Source organism: Enhydra lutris, unplaced genomic scaffold, assembly GCF_002288905.1.
Source record: "Enhydra lutris kenyoni isolate GAN:26980312 unplaced genomic scaffold, ASM228890v2 scaffoldscaffold16, whole genome shotgun sequence".
Taxonomy (NCBI): domain Eukaryota; kingdom Metazoa; phylum Chordata; class Mammalia; order Carnivora; family Mustelidae; genus Enhydra; species Enhydra lutris.
In genome coordinates, this window is record NW_019154100.1 from 31,670,485 (window position 1) to 31,689,147 (window position 18,663).

An 18,663-nucleotide genomic window follows, 5' to 3' on the forward strand; every position below is an offset into this window, starting at 1 on the left:
GTTAAAGGGATAGAAATAGAAACAGTACTATTTGAAATAGCATGGTCAGGAGAGTCTCTGATAAAGGAGTATCTGAGCAGAGATCCATAACATGGAGACTTGCAGTGGGTCGGGGCAGAGTTGGAAGAGAAGGGAAACTGAGGGGAGAAAAAGAGCAAGGAAATCCCTTTGTCTGGAACTGAATGAGAGATCTGGGAACAAGACCCTCCAGACCATGGAAGGCCATCAGATAGCCTTGAGCAAGGATGTGCTCTGACACATGTCTCAAAAGGATCAAAAGTCTGCTTTTCCCTCTCTCTCTGCCCCTGCTCCTGTGCTCTCTCTCTCAAATAAAATCTTTAACACACACACACACACACACACACACACACACACACTCATTCATGCACACAAAGCCAGGTGGAGGAGAGTTTTAAGAAGGAGGGAGTGGGCAACTATGTCAAATGCTGCTGAGGATGAAATATGATGGTGGCTGGATTTGGCCAATGTGGAGGTCAATGTGGAAGTGATGACCTTGACAAAAGCAGTGTCACTGTAGTTGTGGTGGAGTGTGGGTTTGGCACAGACTGAAGAGCAAAAACTAAGTCCTCACGTGTAAAAATTATATTGAGAAATCTTCCCATCAAGGATATCCAATAAATGGGGTGATTACTGGAGGAGAACGTTATGTCCATACAGGATTTTTTTTTTTTTTTAAGATAGACACTACTAAAGCATGTTGGCATGCGAGTGAAAATGATCCAGAAGAAAAAGAAAAATTGGTGATGCTGTGGAGGGGGGGATAATTGCAAGCAAAGTACTTGAGAAGGCAGAGGGAATATAGGGTCCATTGCACTGTAGAGATAGTGGCCTTAGACAAAGTCCATCCACTGTATCAAAACAATGCATTCACGGAGAAACAGCAAGTGTAAAGTATGAATGCACGGTATGCGAGTACCGATGCAAGAAAGGTTGAAGATGTGGCAATGGGACCATGTGGAAGTTCTCTTCTGATTGCTTCTATTTTCTCAGAGAAATAAGAAGCAAGGTCATCAGTAGAGAATGAAGAGGTGCTAAGGTTTGCAAAAATTTTGAGAAGACGTGAGAGGATATACAACAGTTGTCTCTCAAAAGGAAGATAAGCATTAAGATTTGCCAGGTAGGAAAAGGGTCCAATATGAGATTCACATGGTCATGAATTTTTATTTTTTTAAGTTTTTTTTAAAGATTTTATTTATTTGAGAGAAAGAGAGCATGAGCAGTGGGGGAGGGTCAGAGGGAAAGGGAGAAGCAGACTCCCCACTGAGCAGGGAGCCCCATGCGGGGCTCAATCCCAGGACTCTGGGATCATGACCTGAGCCGAAGGCAGATGCTTAACTGACTGAGCCACCCAGGTGCCCCAGTCATGAATTTTTAAATAAGACAGTCAGCATGGTTATGTTTTCTCAGCCACATTCCACAGCCAAGGAGTAGGCAGACGTAGTGCATTACATGGCTACGTGGTGTTGCCAAACAAGTGAAATAGAGGCTGAGTGCAAAGGAGTGATTACAATGGTGGCCCACGGAAACAAGATGAGTAAGGAGGGGACAGAGGACCTGACATGGTGCTGGTCAGTGAAAAGGTAGGGTCAATAGTTTGGCGTTCCTAATGGCTTGAATAATTTTTGAAGATTGGCTTGCTCCTAGAAGTGGTCTGGAAGGAAAAAAGAATTAGTAAGCAATAGGATGTTGTTAATGGGGTATGGAGGGAGGGGTGATACACAGTGATCAGTAATGACAAAGCCTAGGGTATGCCTATGAGAGTGAGTGTATAAAAGTCTTCAAGGAAATAAAAAATAATAATTTTTTTTAAAAAAAGAGAAGAATAACAGAATTTGTAGATCCAATATTCACAGAAAAATATTCCTCTATTATATTTGCAAAAAAACAATGAAGAATTAGGGGATCATCCTGGACCGGGGGTTACAAATAGTTTGTCAGATTATCAGAAATAACATGATGCTATTTAATAAACAGTAACTAAAGTAATGGCATGGCAACTAAGACAGATCTAAACCTGTGATTTTCAAAAATCTCTTCCTTAAGATTTTCTCAGTTCATACACCTCTCCCACCCACCCTCTATTGCAGCTTTTATCCACAATGAACAGAAAAAATGCAGAAGGAAAACAAGTATTTATTTCAAGGACTCTGGGTTTCACTTATGTTTAGTAGTGAGGGAACATGGATGAATAAAAGATGAGGCATTCACCTTACTGGAAGAGCCCATGGGTCTCACAAGGCACACTGGCTCTTCAAACAGAAGACTTGAATTTGAAGTTCCACTATTTGACTATTTCTGTAATCTGCTGTGAACTATTTTCTCTCAATATCTTTGCTTTTAATTAGTAAACTAGGAGTCCCCACCTAGAGGGCTCTGATAAGGACTGAGACACAATATGAAGGTTTTATAAGCTGTGAAATGCAAAATGAAATGAATATCCAACTGTTCCCTAAAAAAAAGTCTTCAAGGAATGACTGGAGATGGTTTACCCAAGATTATAACAAGGAGTCGTGGGTAGTATAGACTGAGGCAGGAGTTCCCCAAGACCTGGGGGCTTTTCAGGAGGAGGCAAGAACAGTGGCCTGAAGCAGCAATGAGGAGGAAGTTGTTCACGTACACACCTCTGGGCCTGGTGGGGCATGGGAGAATAAAACACCCCGTGGAAGCCATGTCCTCTGAAGACAGCTCAGTTCTAGACGGAGCAAAGAGCAAAGCAGCCAGCCATTCAGAGAAAAGTGAGGACACGGGATTTTTACAAATAGGAGAATGAGGGTTCCACTGGGCCCTGTGGAAGGTTGAAGGGAACAGGGAGAAGAGAAACACTGGTTCAGTTAAAGGATACAAGAGCCATATGGAGATGAGTGTCTGGAAGAAGGTGATGTGTGACTTGGGATCTTAGCTTTCCAAAGTGCCTGACACAAATGAGTTACTCCTGGTGGACAAGTGTGGAGAGACCATCTCTTGGGCAACTGAAGTGGAAAGGAAGAATGTTAGGAGGAGGAAGAATGAGGCCTACCTGGATCACACAGGCATTACACACTTGCACAAAGGACATATGCAGGATGTATTTCTTAGGGAGATGGCTCTGAGATAAAGAGCTTCCTACAGTGAACATGGGAAGGGGTGGCCCCACACGCTGGCAGTGCTGGTCTTCCTCTGCTGATATACACACATGGCCCACAAGGCAGGGAACATGGGGAACACTCAGATTAGTCCTTGGAGCCCTCATAGTTCACCTGTTTGGGGTGACATTTTTGAGCAGGAGGAAGCTGGTGACACTAGTTTAAAATGGGATATGGAAATTATCAATGGGTGTTCATGATCCACACCTTCCTTGACCCACATGTCATGGGAAATGATGCTGGTGGACTTAAAATGGTTTAAAGTGCACACTAGAAATACCAAAATAGAGTCCCCCATCCATCACACAGATCTGAAGGAAACTGGGGTCTTCAACAACATTGCAGTTGAGGTGGGAAGTGGTGATAGTGGGGACTGGAAGAGTCCTTCTAAGGATCAAACAGCTGGAGATAAGAGTCAGTAGGTTCAAATCCTGCCTCTATCCTGGGGGATGTCATCTATCTAATTTTAGTTCCTCTTCATGGACACATGGGGGACAGTGATACCAGCTTTTGAGAGTAATTGTGAAGAGCAAAGTCCATTGAGCTTTTAGGACTAAATCTGTGATAGTCTTCTTGATCATCTTCTTTCCCAAAAAGAAATCATGAAATCTGGGGACTACAACCTGACAAAGAGGACAAGAAAGTCTCAGTATTCCTGATCAGGAAGGAAGAGTTTTGGAAATGGTGAAAGAATGAAGCATGTCTCAAAAGCCTTTCCAGATGAGGATTTATGTGTCAGTGGGTTTCCAAGGAGACAGATTTTACAAAAGTTACTATGAGACACACTTCCTTTACAAAAACAAGATAACATCATGCTCCCGCGCTCAGCAAGCTCCTTCTGCCTTCTGACAAATGATGGAAATGTAGGAGGAAGAGGCCTAAAGGAGGGTACAAAGGCAGAACCCCCACAATTTGTGGAATGAATGAGTGTTGTGTTTTTCCTTTGTGCAGAGATGGGGAAAGAGAAAGGACAATGACATGGAAAAGTGGCCATGTAAGGCCCAAGGAGGGAGCACAGAGGCAGTCGGGGACCCAGACCCTGGGCCTGGGACAAGCAGTAGTGCTAGATTACAAGAAACAGGGCAAGAGCCCAGGCTGGTCTTAACGCTTTTGGTACACCTGAAGGCAATGAAGCCCAACTCACACATGAAACCTGTCCTCAAGAGCTCTCTCATTATTCCAGAACCATGTGCCCTGGTCTGGTCTAGCTAGTCCTGAACTGAAGCAGCATTCTGAGAGCAGGTGCCTGTGAGCCCTGATACTGAATGTGGAAAAAGGAATCCACTTTAGTTCCTTTTTCCTTTGAGGGTATTTAGTATTTTCACCTACACCAGCTCCCTCAGTCTGAAGCACTGGTTTTTTTTGTTTTGTTTTGTTTTGTTTTGTTTTGTTTTGTTTTTACTAACATAATATATTATTATCCCCAAGGGTACAAGTCTGTGAATCACCAGGTTTACACACTGCACAGCAGTTACCATAGCACATACCTTCCCCAATGTCCATAACCCAACCACCCTCTCCCTACCCTCCTATCCCAAGCAACCCTCAGCTTGTTTTGTGATATTAAGAGTCTCTTATGGTTTCTCTCCCTTCCAATCCCATCTTGTTTCCTTTATTCCTTTCCTACCCCCAAACCTCCCACATTGCCTCTCAACTTCCTCATATCAGGGAGATCATATGATAGTTGTATTTCTCTGATTGACTTATTTCGCTCAGCATAATACCCTCTAGTTCCATCCACATCATCGCAAATGACAAGATTTCATTTCTTTTGATGGCTGCATAGTATTCCATGTATATATACACCACATCTTCTTTATCCATTCATCTGTTGATGGACATCTAGGTTCTTTCCATAGTCGGGCTATTGTGGACATTGCTGCTATAAACATTTGGGTGCACATGCCCCTTCAGATCACTACATTTGTATCTTTAGAAGTAAATACCCAGTAATGCAATTGCTGAGTCGTAGGGTAGCTCCATTTTCAACTTTTTGAGGAACCTCCATGCTGTTTTCCAAAGTGGCTGCACCAGCTTGCATTCCCACCAACAGTGTAGGAGGGTTCCCCTTTCTCTGCATCCTTGCCAGCATCTGTCGTTTCCTGACTTATTAATTTTAGCCATTCTGACTGGTGTGAGGTGGTATCTCATTGTGGTTTTGATTTGTGTTTCCCTGATGTGGAGCACGTTTTCATGTGTCTGTTGGCCATCTGGATGTCTTCTTTGAAGCACTGTTTTCTAATAGACATTCTATAGAGTAGCAGCAAGGTAGTCCATATAGGAAAGTGCTTTGCCAGATAATGCTGGCTAACCCTGCAAACAGCCTTCCCATCCCAGAGACATGCAGGGCACATTGGCATACAAAAGCCTCATAATGTTCTGCTGTACAGAAACCTAATAAATATGGTGTTTCTAAAATGTACATGACTAGAAAACTCTTTTCGCATCCATACATGAAACACACCCCCTAGAAGTGGTATTTTCCCGGGGATCCTCCAAGATGGGACTCTCACAGTTTCATTGCCCAGTCACCCACTAAACAGACCTAAGCTAAAGACTTGGACTCCTCAAAAGGGAAGAGATGTTGCATTCTTTCATCCTACAAATACACATGGAGAATGTAATGATTTTTTTTTAAAGATGTTGGCATCATGAAAGAGGTACAAACAAGATGGTATAGGACTTCAGAAGAGAGGAAGCTTGATAATAGTGCTAAACCAAAAACTGTTCTTTTTAAAGATGTTTTTATTTACTTTAGAGAGAGGGGGAGAGAGCTTGCATGGTGGGGAGGGACAGTGGGGAGAGAGTCTGAAACAGACTCCATGCTGAGCTCGGAGCCCAAGGAAGAGCTCGATCACCACCCTGAAATCATGACCTGAGCCGGAAGCTTAACCAACTGCACCACCCAGGCAGTCCACTAAACCTTTTAGAAAGAGGCATCATGAAGATCATGTCAATTTTAAGTTCCTCTCCGACTGTCACATGAATATCTAGAACCATTAACCACCATCTGAGACTATCTTAGACTTCACTGTGAGTACAGGTATTTTATACCTAGTTCTCCAAAGTAAACATTTGTTTCCATAAATCTGTGGATTAAGAAATGTCTCATGAATTAGAAGACTCTGTGGATAAAAATATTGTAAATGGGAGCAGGCAAATATTTCTCAGTGTACCATTAACCCACCTCCTGCATTGAAATCACCCAAGAAGCTTGCATATTCCCAGATCAACCCAGACATTCTGGATTGGGATTTTTGGGGAATGGGGGTCCCAAGAATCTGTATTTTTTTTAAGATTTTATTTATTTATTTGAGAGAGAGACAGAGACAGAGAAAGCACAAGCAAGGTGGGGCAGAAGGAGAAGCAGATTCCCAGCTGATCAGGAAGCTGGATGCAGAACTCGTTCCAGGACCCCAAGATCATGACCCGAGCTGAAGGCAGCTGCTCAACCAACCGAGCCACCCCTCCGCCCCAACAAGATTCTGATCCATGCTTATGTCTGAAAAACACTGAACCCAGGATTTCCAAAATTATTAAGAATTCACAGATGGCTTTTGGGAAAGACATGACTTGAAGAAACCAAGAGTAGAGATTGATAGCACTGAGCTCAAGTCATGACAAGTAGCCAAAAAGAAAACCCAGGAAAAGGAATGTGTGAATTACGTGGTAGTAGTGCAGGCCCCCAGGGAGGCATGACAGCAGGGATAGAGAAGAGGGAATGGATTTCACGGACATTTCCAAAGTTGAATTGAGTCAGTTCAAAAACTGAATATAGGAGTGCCTGGGTGTCTCAGTGGGTTAAGCCTCTACCTTCGGCTCAGGTTATGATCCCAGGGTCCTGGGATCAAGCCCCGCATCGGGCTTTCTGCTCCGGGAGAGCCTGCTTCCTCCTCTCTCTCTGCCTGCCTCTCTGCCTACTTGTGATCTGTCAAGAAAATAAATAAAATCTTAAAAAAAAAAAAAAAAAGACTGAATATATTATGTGGGCACGGGCAAGCACTGGCTATTGAAGTAAGAATGCTGCTTTTGGGGCGCCTGGGTGGCTCAGTGGGTTAAGCCGCTGCCTTCCGCTCAGGTCATGATCTCAGAGTCCTGGGATCGAGCCCCGCATCAGGCTCTCTGCTCTCTAGGGGAGCCTGCTTCCTCCTCTCTCTGCCTGCCTCTCTGCCTGCTTGTGATCTCTCTGTCAAATAAATAAATAAAATCTTTAAAAAAAAAAAAAAAAAAAGAATGCTGCCATTCAGAGCAGGCTTGGGTGGCCCGGGTGAGGGAGTAAAAGGTATTAGTTAGGACTGTGCATGTTGTATCTGAGATTCAATTGGCAATGGGACATAGGAGTCTGGAGTTTGCTATAGATAATAAAGAACTCCACACAGAAACCACTGCTCAGAAACAAATGGCTGAGGTCCCTGAGGAAGAGAATTTAGTATTAAAGGAAAGACCAAATCGTCCTCAAATCCATATCATATCAATGAACACCAAAAACGTGAAAAATCACTGGACTAGAAATACTTACACACGCAAGCCCGAGTCCTGGCCTTAACTGAGCTTACAGTGTAGTGGGGGAGTTGAGAAATAAATGTATGGAGAATGAAAACATGTAAAACCAAAACAACAGCTTGGTTCAGTCCCAGAAGGGACTTTTTAGAACCTGGAGAAAAGCTTACCTAGTGAATTACGAACATAAAAAGCCAGAGGACACAACAGACTGACAGAAGACCTCTGGAGAAGGTAAGCTCTACCAAGACCTGAAGGACAGGTAAGACGTACAAAAGGAAAAATGCAACCCTTGCAAACAACCTGTACTACCTCTCATCAAACAGATACGCCAGGACCCTCTGCTGCAGCCACTACTCTGACCCAGGGGCTGCACCATCATTAACTTCGAGCCACACCAATGGGCCGAATGTCACCAGCACTTGGAAAACACAATACCTGGAGAGAAAAGACTTTATGAAAAGCTTCCTTTTGTACCTAACTGCTACTGCATATGTGAAGAACAGACATGAGACATGTTAGGTGGGAGTCTCCGCAGAGTGGTTTATGGTAAAGAAGAGAAGCATCCATAGTCTTCCAATATATGCGGCTGTCATACAGAAGAGGGGTTGGGTATATGTTCTGAATGCTAATGCATGAGAGCCCGTTGGGAGTCAAATGTTTTATAAAACATTATCAAAAAAAAAAAAAAAAAAGACGTCCAATCATCAAAGATATCTGGAAGGAAGTGGCTGCCACGGGGGACAGTTAAGTTCTCCTTCATCACTGGAAGTATCTAACCTGGGTCTGAATAGACTCATACCAGGGAGGTTATGGAACAGAATTGACTATGGTACAGAAAATCCCAGTTTCTTGGAGTTGCTCTTAAAGAGCCATCCCACTACTCTGGTGATTATTTTTGTCAATTCTACTTTGGAGTAATTTAAAACTTTTTCTTTTTAAGAACTAAGTACCTTTCACAACCGCTCTCTCATGTATCCACCCAACGATCCATGAGATTATTTCCATTTTGCAGATTAAAAAAAAAGTCAAAGGCACAAAATAAGTCAATCATTGCGTCTTAAGATAGTAGCGGAGTCACACCTTCTGTGGGGGTGAGGCTCTAAAGTTAGCTCAGAAAGCAAAGATCACATGTGCTCAAGGATTGCCTTTGAAAATCCCTTAAGTCAATTGTAAAGTACAGTCTCTTTGGTCTTCTCTATACCATCCTAAACAATGTGCGAGATAAATGCACGCAGTAAGGCAGTGTTTAATAAAGAATGCATATGCAAAATATAAGCTTGGAGAATTTTAAATTACCTAAGAGAGAGGGGAGAATTAAGGTATACATAAGTCAAACGAGCCTTTGCTACCACTCCACCATGTGCCCAGCATCTTCAACTCTGCAACATTGTTGTAAGACACAGGAGCCTCCCTAGGTCAGCAGGCCTAGCAGAAGCTGCATAATGGCCCAAGAGCTCCCGTTTACTGGCACTGACCTGCCAACGTCTGTGTTCAGTACTTCACTGAATCCTCTCAACTACTGATTTTTGGGGTAAATCACTGCTACTGTCCCCATTCTACAGATGAAGGCTGAGAGTGAGTGGTAACCCTGGGTCACACACACAGTCCAGAAGGAGCAGGGCTGGAGCCGGGGTCTGTCTGACTCAAACATGTGGGCTTTTCGGAGTGATTCTCCAGTTCTCTGTGTGTCAGAAACACCTGTTAAAAGTAGAGTTTCCGTGGTCCATCTTAGACCGGCCAACTCAGAACCCCACCGCCCCCTTCCCAGCTGATGCTGGTATGGATGGTCCACAGAACACACTGTGAGAAACCCTGCCAGCAGCTTATCACCTCTGCCTGATGCACTTCCTGCTAAACCACGTCCATGCTCCCTGCCCAGTGCGGCGAGGGCTATTAACAAAATGCTGGAGGATGATGACTACGCCTGATAATGCTGTAGCCACATCCTCTTACGACTCATCTCCAAAGCGGCACGACCCACGTCCCTCCCTAAGCACACCCAACTGCCTGGGGTTTGTCGTGACAATTCGGGGCAGAGTACAGCCCCTAAAACTGCTGAGACCTTTTCCTGCATGAAATCTGTTTCAAAGTTAATCCAAATAAGCTTTTTACTTAAAGAATACCTCAAAGGCTGATTACAAGTTCTTGGCTGTAACGCACCACGAAGGCGTCTGGTCATGGACTTGCATTTCTGAATGGAATCATTCCGCTCCTTTTGATTGAAAAGACGCATGATCTAGTGCCAGATGGTGACATTTGTATAAATCAAGCCGGATTAATTCAAGTGCTTTAGTGAAGCATGATGCAGATAAAGAAAATGACGGATTATCAGCATGCACACACACAAACACACACACAGCTAATGCTAAATTCTTTAAATTGTAGTAGCAGATTCCCCAGCAGCCCATTTCTGCTCCGTGGCTTCTGCCGTTCCCAGCCTCTCACAGCTGGAGAGAGCTGGCATTCACCCACCTGCGGCTGACACGTCCGCAGTCCAGGCAGACCCAGGCCTAAGTCAGGCAGCCTGGGACTATGCCCCGTAGGCCCTCTTCCAACCCACCCACCTCTGCCTGCACCTCTGAAGCTGGGTTGGCCCAATCTAAACATAGCAAAAGCAGCCTGAAGCTTCAGCTCAGGGGAAAGCTGACTCATCTACCTGGTTTTCCAGGCCGGGCACCTGGTCACCATCATCCTTCCTTCCTTTTCCCTCACCTTCTACAACAAATCCATCGCCAAATGCTGGCGGTTCTCCCTGTCATCTGCCTGCCTATTTCCAGTCCACCACTACCAGCATGCTCCTGGTTTCCTATTCCAATGCCATGGTCCTTCTTGGGACCACTGTAGCAGGCTCCTAACTGCTCTCCAGCCTCAAGATTCTTCCTTGTCAGTGAATTGCTCTCTCCCCAGCACCTGCACAGAGGAGCTGCCTGGCTCAGAGGAGGATAATATACACACTAAACCATCCACCCATGAATAAGAAAGGCATAATTAAAGTATCTATAACCTCTTGCCCTTTCTCCATTCTCTGTTCTCTACCCCACACCCCTTAAAATTTTGCAGCTCCCCTTGCTATTACTATGGAGTCCAGAGTTCTTGTGATTGCTCTCAAAGGTTGGTCCTAGTCATCTCTCCAGGTGTGTCACCTGCTGCTTCCCTCATCCCTCCCTCTCTGCACTCCAACCAAGGTGAAGTTTTTTGTTTTTGTTTTTTTTTAAGATTTTATTTATTTATTTGACAGAAAGAGATCACAAGTAGGCACAGAGGCAGGCAGAGAGAGAGAGAGGAGGAAGCAGGCTCCCCGCTGAGCAGAGAGCCCGATGCAGGACTGGATCCCAGGACCCTGGGATCATGACCTGAGGCAAAGGCAGAGGCTTTAACCCACTGAGCCACCCAGGCACCCCAAGGTGAAGTTCTTTTAGTTGAGACTGCATCTGATTGATGTAATCAGCCCCAGGGTTGGAAAGACAATGCAGCTGATGGCTAATGTCTCCAGAGAGCATTCCATTTTGTATTTCCCCATATAGCAGACACTTAGGGATTATGAATCTTTTAGGTAACTGCCAATTATTCGAGGGTGACCATCTAATTCTATGTTAAACAGATCATCACCTGTGTCCCCTCCTGTCTAACTTGCCTGCTTAGGCAACTCCTCTCTTGTTTTAAAATTATGCTAATACAATCATATAAATCGTGTAGCAAGCACATTTTCCCATTGATTCTTCATCTGTGCGGGGCACTGTGCAATATCTCACAATTACAGGGCACAAACCATGAAACAGGCACAGCTCCTTTCCTCATGGAACATATTCTCCTGGAAAAACAGGCTTTAAGCAACAAATTGTACAATTATTTGATGATGGTTTCGTAAAGTACTAAGAAGAACCAGGGACAATGAGAGCATATGACTAGTTAGTCTGGGCGGAAAAAGAAAAAAGACTTCTTTGGAAAATTGTGAGTGGAGGACAAGCAGAAATTAAATCCATTGTGAGGACAGGCAGGGAAGAGGCATTCTAAGCAGGGGGAACAGCGTTCGCAAAGCTCCACGTGGAGGGAAAATGCATGTGGGGAGGATGTGAGAGGACCGAAAACCAAATCTAGAGAGGCAGGCAGGGCCTGAGGCTTCAGGCTTAGCAGGCCAGTGCTGTTCAAATTATTTCCAGTATGTCATGTGCTGATACTTTTGTTAAAACCAATAAAAGTTTACTACCAGAAAATTAACAATTGAAAGACATACAAAATGCAAGCCCCATTTTTTTCACGACCAAACAGACACAAAATAATTCTGCCAGTTACTATAAAAGATTTTAAATGCCTGCTCTCAATTTGTGTCACTTGTCATGGCTTACTGATAACAAACAGGGACCCGTCCAGGGACCACACTTTGAGTAGCAATGTTGGATAGGAAGCCATCAGAGGACTTTAAAAATGGGTAAGGTACATTCAGAATTGAGTTCTTCAAAGATCATCCTCGTGGCTGAAAGGGGAATAGGTTTGGGTGCTAGGGGCAACCGGGGCTACTGCAGGCATCTCGGTATGAGACGATACACCTTAGAGAAAATGATACTTAATATTTGCATCAACCTATAAACAGGTTGTTCAGTGAGATCTAAGGTCATCTTTGGAGGTAGGATTCACACTTCCAAAAACCTAATAAGTCCAGACTCCAAAATCTTATTTAAATACAATCCTTAGGGCCATCTTATTGGTGACCTTATAACAAGACCCTTTTTTACTATTTCTGTAAATAGCCTTTCTATGCCATCCATAGCCAAAGTGGCCTTTATTGAAACCCCATGATGACTGATCAGTGTTACCCAGACTGCCAGAGAACACAGCTGCCATTCTTCATGCAAATGCTCTGTAATGAATGAAACCCCAGACTTGGAATGAGAATCTGCTTATAATGGGCTGTTGTTTTAGTATTTTCTCATCTCTCTTAAAATGACGGATTTCCAAGGGGTCCTGATGACTTCTAAAAGACGACTGAGTTTATGCAGCTGAGGAAGGAAAGGGCTCAAGGAAGGCCAGAAGGCAGCTCAGCTCAGGAGCGAGAATGGAGGCCTTTGCGTTTGGCAGGAAGTACCTGTGACCCACCTGCATCATGTATCAGCTAGAAGACCCAGGGTTTATCAAGCCATCTCTCTAAACCTCAGTTTCACATCTACAAAATGGAGCCAATAATTTCTCCTCTGGCTCACTTGCAGGATTGAGGGAAAGTTGGTTTCGATGTCATTCAGACAAACATTTCTGGCACAAGCAATGGGCCAGGTGTTGAAATGCACACTGAGGTCACAGACATGGGAGATGAAGTGTAAGTGACTAAAGGTAATGCTGCATGGTAAACACAATGCTGCACAGACACACCCACACACACAAACACATACATACACAGAGACACACACACATATACACTGGAGCACCCAGAAGAGGCAGTGTCCGCTCTGGGAGCTGGGGGTCAGTGAGTCAGAGAAGGATTCTTGGATGAGGTGGTAGCTGGTCTTTGAAAACAGATGAAAAAAATTCCCAAGCATACAAGTCTAAGAATACCATCATACAGACAGGGATTATCATGATGCCTTTGGAAACCACAGGTAGCTCACTACTTAGAAAAAAGAAAAAGAAGGGCAAGGGTATAAGGCAGGACAGGAATAGGGGAACCCTAGAGGGCCTTGTGCACCAGTGAAACAAGGAAATGAGACCATATCTGAGCATCTGAGCTGGACTCAACTCCAAGAACACATGTGAATGTGAGTCACAGTTGTCATGACTATAAAAGAACAAAAAAATTGTTGCATACACCTGACACTCTTTCATGGATATCTCCAGAATCAACAGTGAGACTCTCAGGAGGCTGGAAGTCCTATGTTACATAGGTGGGGACAAAAGCCGGTGACACTTGCGACTGCAATCTCACTCGTACTGACAAGTCTGGGAAACAGGGCCTCTGCATACATTCACGAGAAGACACTTTAAAATGAAACAAGGATGTCCAATGGCTTCCTTCACTGGTATCACCATAGGCCAAAAGCAATAAATAAATGCTATTTTCTAGGCAGATGACGAAGAGAAAGATCCTGACTTTTGCTCTACTATTCATCGGAGACAGCACCAACTTGGGCAAATCCATCCAGACTGGGTGAATGTGGTGTGTGAGTATGTTGTGCACGTGTGTGTGTGTGCACATGTGAACAGGTACCTATGCACGTGTGTGTATGCAAATGCACATGTGAGCAAGAGGAAGGCAGAAGAGACCTCAGAAACCCCTGCTAAAAGGAGTTACCTACTTCCAAGAAGGTCTTGTCCTAGAGAGGGCTCTAGGGCCCTACAATCAATTCTATGCTTCCAAGAAGGACTTTCCTGCCAAGGAAATTCTCTCAGGAGATCATGGCTGCCCCACAAAGTCAAAGGCACATCCTAAAATCTGACCAGGAAAAAAATCAAAGAAACAACTCCCCTTTCTCCTCAGGACTCTACTGAGAGCAGCCAGTCTAAAGTGGCTGAAACACTGAATCTTTTCCCATTGCCAAACTATTCCCAGAAAAGTTATGAAACCCAAGGCTCTCTGCTTTGGAAATTATCTGCCTTGATAACAAGGGGTACCAGAGGTTGGCAAGGGCCCAGAGCATGACCCCATGGTGGCTGATGTCACCTCACAAAGCTGTTAAGAGCATGAATGAGTTCATGGGATTCAAGGCCACTCAGATGGAAGACACCAGAATAAACTGCCCAGATTTATTTCTGTGTCTGGGTGTCTGGCCCCACACCCTTCCCCCTTCTCACTAAGGAAGCAGGAGAATGAGGACAGGCCTTGGAGAGGCCTGGAGAAGAGCTTAGTTTGAATGCAGCTAGACCATACTCAAAAGTTCTTAAACTTGAGTGTACATCAGAACTACCTGGAGAACTTATTGCAAGGTGATTCCTAGGCCTCCTGTGCAGGTTCTGATTCAGTGATTCTGGTGCATACCTACAAATCTGCATTTTGCCCAAGCTTCCAGGTGAGGCCAATGCATCCAGACTATGAACCCTGGGCCACCACATACTAGCTCTGTGACCTCTGCCAAGTTATCTAACAACCCTGGGCTTCAGTTTCCTCATCTTTCCAATGAGAATAATAATACCTGTTCCCTAAAGTCACCATAGGCAGTGCTCAAGAGAACCTGTTTTTCAGTGACTGGCACATAAGGAATAAAAACGGAATCTGGAGCTTTGCACTAAGAGAGCCAAGAGCTCCCAAGACAGTAAAACAAGTAGAATCCCAGTGTCCTGAAACCCAAATTTCAGAAAGTATCACATGCACACGTGCAGGCACACGTGCGTGCACACACACACACATACACACAGAGGCATGCACACCTTCCTCTACTGAAATATTCTCAGTTCTCTGGGTTCCTTGACGTTTCACTGCCCTTGAGAAGAAGGAAAGAGAATGCAGCTGTAGGGGGCTGCCCTACTGGCATCCAGCTTCACGGTCATCAGTTACGAAACATCATCAGACGGAGCTGTGGTTTGTGCTGGCCGGGGACTGAGCTGAACAGGACCTCTCTCCTGCCCCTGAGAAAATCCAGGGAGCCAGACACAAGCAAATGACTAAAATGCATTATTTTAAATATAACACTGGAAATATTATGAATGCTATGGAAATGGAGGAGGGAAGGATGTTTGTCCGGCCTGCCAGGAGGTAAAAGGTATGAAAAGCTTCACTGAGGACGGTACATTTGCAGTGAGCCCTGAAGGAAACAGAGAAAGAAGACAGGGGACATCCCCACAGAAACGAGAACATGGACACAGGACAATGGATGGCAAGTTTGGGAGAGACGTGGCTCATATGACTGTGGGCCCAGAGTTAGGTACACATGGATGGGAGAGGCGAGGCCAAAGGGGCCTAGTAGGCTATGGTGAGCAATCTTTCATGAGGGACATAAGGCAACATAAAACGCTGAAACAGAGACGGGACACAGTCATCTCTGTGGCAGCTGTGGAAGGATGGGAGGACTAGGCTTAGAAGAAAGGAAACCATTCAGGAGGCAAAAGCTGGTAAAAGTCTGACCCAGAGTGATTCACAAGGAAGAAGATGAGGGAAAGACATCAAAAGGCATTTCACAAGAATTGCCCAGCCTAGTTCCAACGTGTTTTGCCACTTGACATGAGGTAGGGTTCCCAGCAAGAATCCAGCTCAGAGACCTGAGCATCTGAACTTGAATAACCAGACATCTCCCAGCTTTCACTCAAGTGGAAATAAGGTGTAAGCGCTTGTTTAATGGAGTTTTCCCAAAGCTCAGTATAGACATCCTGTTTGGAGTTATAGAGAAGGGGTTCCCACCGTGGCCAGGCAGTCTGACTGTCCTGCCAGGTGTTGGAGTGCAAGGCCCAGGAGAAGGACAGTAGAGCACACCGTCTGGAGGAAAAGCCCTGGACATCCACATCCCAGCTTCCCTTTCTCCAGAGCATGAGCCCTGGGGCTAAAGGCAGCCAGCTCACCAGGGGCTATATTTCTCCCACAAGCAGCCAGTTCTCTCTGCCAACATCTCTACCAGCCTTGCCAAGGAATTCCTGTTCCCCATTCAGGCTCAGCTGGCTCCCCTGCCCTACTCTGGGTCAGTCCCATGGAGCAGTGAAAGAACCACTGAATACACAGTAATGTGACCTTGGGCAAGTCACTGTTCCTCCTGGTCTCAGTTTCCTCATCTGTACAATGGAACTAACAGCATCTGCTCTACCTCTAGTATGTGCTATTGTGAGAATTAAATATGACAATGTATATAAGCTGCAAATGTATTTTTTAAAGATTTTATTTATTTATTTGACAGAGAGAGACACAGCAAGAGAGGGAACACAAGCAAGGGGACTAGGAGAGGGAAAGCAGGCTTCCCACTGAGTAGGGAGTCCCAGGACGCTGGGATCATGACCTGAGCTGAAGGCAGACGTCCAACGACTGAGCCACCCAGGTGCCCCTAAACTGCAAATTTATGAATTGCAAATCAGTAAGAGCTGCCATTCTTGCCAATTTCAGCCCAGTCTCTGACTTCAGTGTCTTGCTTTGTCTCTACCTTCTTTTAGCCAGTCCATCCCCTCCCTCACCCAGGAAAGGTCATTTTGAAGTTGCTCACTGAATAGCAGGGCTGAAACTCATCATTCCATCTGTCCATCCATCCACCTCTCCGTTCCACAAGCATATTCTATGCATTGGGCTTCATGCTGCTGCTGGCATTATCAGGCATACTGTTCTTGACTTCCAAGAACTCACACACAAGCCACCCCAACCCAAGTTTGATGGCCGGCTACCCTGTGCCAATGCAGAACTGAGGCAAGAACGAGGACCCAGAAACAGTAAAGATAAGAATTTAGGGAAGTTAGAGGAAAGGCAGGTCACGGAGGAAAACAAACAAATTAGAAAGAGGAACAGCAATACCACCATCTGCTGTCGCTGTCTGTGTCTGCTTCGCCTCTATTCTGGGCCTGGACAGGTGCCTGAAAGACAGTGGCTCAATGAAGACTTATAGCCACCCCAATGATGTGCCAGAAACCAACTCCCTAAACTCAAATCCCAGCTCCCTCATCTACTGTGTGATCGTGGACAAATGATGTGACATCTCTGTGCCTCAGTACTCTCATCTACAAAAGAGATCAAAATTGTACCTACTTTAAAGTGTTGTTGTGAGGATTAATATGAGTTAATATTTCTAAGATGCTTAGAACAGTGCTTGGCACCTTGTCATCATTCTATGAGTGGTTTTTTATTATTGTTACCACCATTACTACTATTATTACTATTATTACCAATTCATAATGTTATCATGACATAGAAGAGGTCATGGCTCTCTGCTGTGCAGCAGGACAGACAATCTCACTCAAGTTCACATGTCACTCCATTGCCCAAACGCAGCATAGGCTCCTGATGAGCCAAAGCCCCAGCACAGCAGCTGCTCCTGGCCATCAACTCACCAGCAAAGCTCTGTCTGGTGCCCTCTGACTTTGCTTGGCCACCTCCTGTGTCTGAGAGTGGAACCAAATAGCCTCACTGCATCCTGACACCACCACTGTGAGGGACAGGCAGAGACCAGCTCTCACCGGGGCTGTTCCACAGCCATGGGGATGGATACATGCTTCCCATTCCATCTACCTGCTCGGGCAAGCTGGATGATCTCCAAGGAGCCAGATGGGCAAATTCAAAGACACCAGGCCCCTGAGCAGAGTTTCCAGAGGCAGCAGATGAACTAATGAATGCCTCAAAGATACAGGACAAATGCCTCTGAATTCAAATTTGCTGTCTGTCTCCTACCAGCTGGCGGACCTCAGTAAAGTTCCCTAACCACTTAAAATCTGTGTTCCTCTTCTATATAATGGGATAATAAAACCTAATTCTCAAGAATTGACTCATATGCTAGCACAAGTGCCGACCCATCACAGTCATTCCAAACCAGATGCAATGGAGTTACATTGAATCTGGGATCAAGATCAGCCCTTGTCTTGTCTGGTAACCTGCCTTTTCAAGACACAAAGCCTGACAATCAGTTTCTCAACAACACATTTTCCACGTGCTTCCCTTCTCACCCATGAGAGCTGGGTCCCCACATGTGGCATGACCTGGGGATGGCTGGTGTGCAGAGGGATGAGGGCAAGGGCATGCCCCTCGCGAATTCTCAATTAACAAGCTGTGTGCCCAGCATGCCCTGTGCCAGCAAGGGAATTTAAGACTCTGGGGTCCCTGAGGAACAATGATGTTTGGAAAAAAAAAAAAAAAAGAAAGAAAAGTAGCCAGGTCAGTGCCTCAATTTGGGGGCTGGCTCACATAGAAGCTCCAGGAAGCCCAGTGGACAAGACAGCCAACTTTTTGAAACTTTATTTTGGACAAGCTTGCAGCCTTCTGTGGTTTTTTTCATTCAAGCCAAAGAACATCTGTCCTCATACTCTTAAGAATCCTTCGAAAGGCTCTGCTCCTTCCAGAAACAGCTTTTGCTCTTGCTTTATCAAAAGCCTAGTAGGCCCAAGTCAGTTATCCCCTTGGAGCCTCAGTCTA

General features: G+C 45.0%; 1 protein-coding gene across 2 annotated transcripts in view; it reads right to left on the bottom strand.

The window, feature by feature from the left end:
• LOC111147299 (phosphodiesterase 1C) overlaps positions 1-18,663 on the bottom strand; it is a 598,548-nt gene that overhangs the window by 454,569 nt on the left and 125,316 nt on the right. The window lies entirely within an intron of this gene.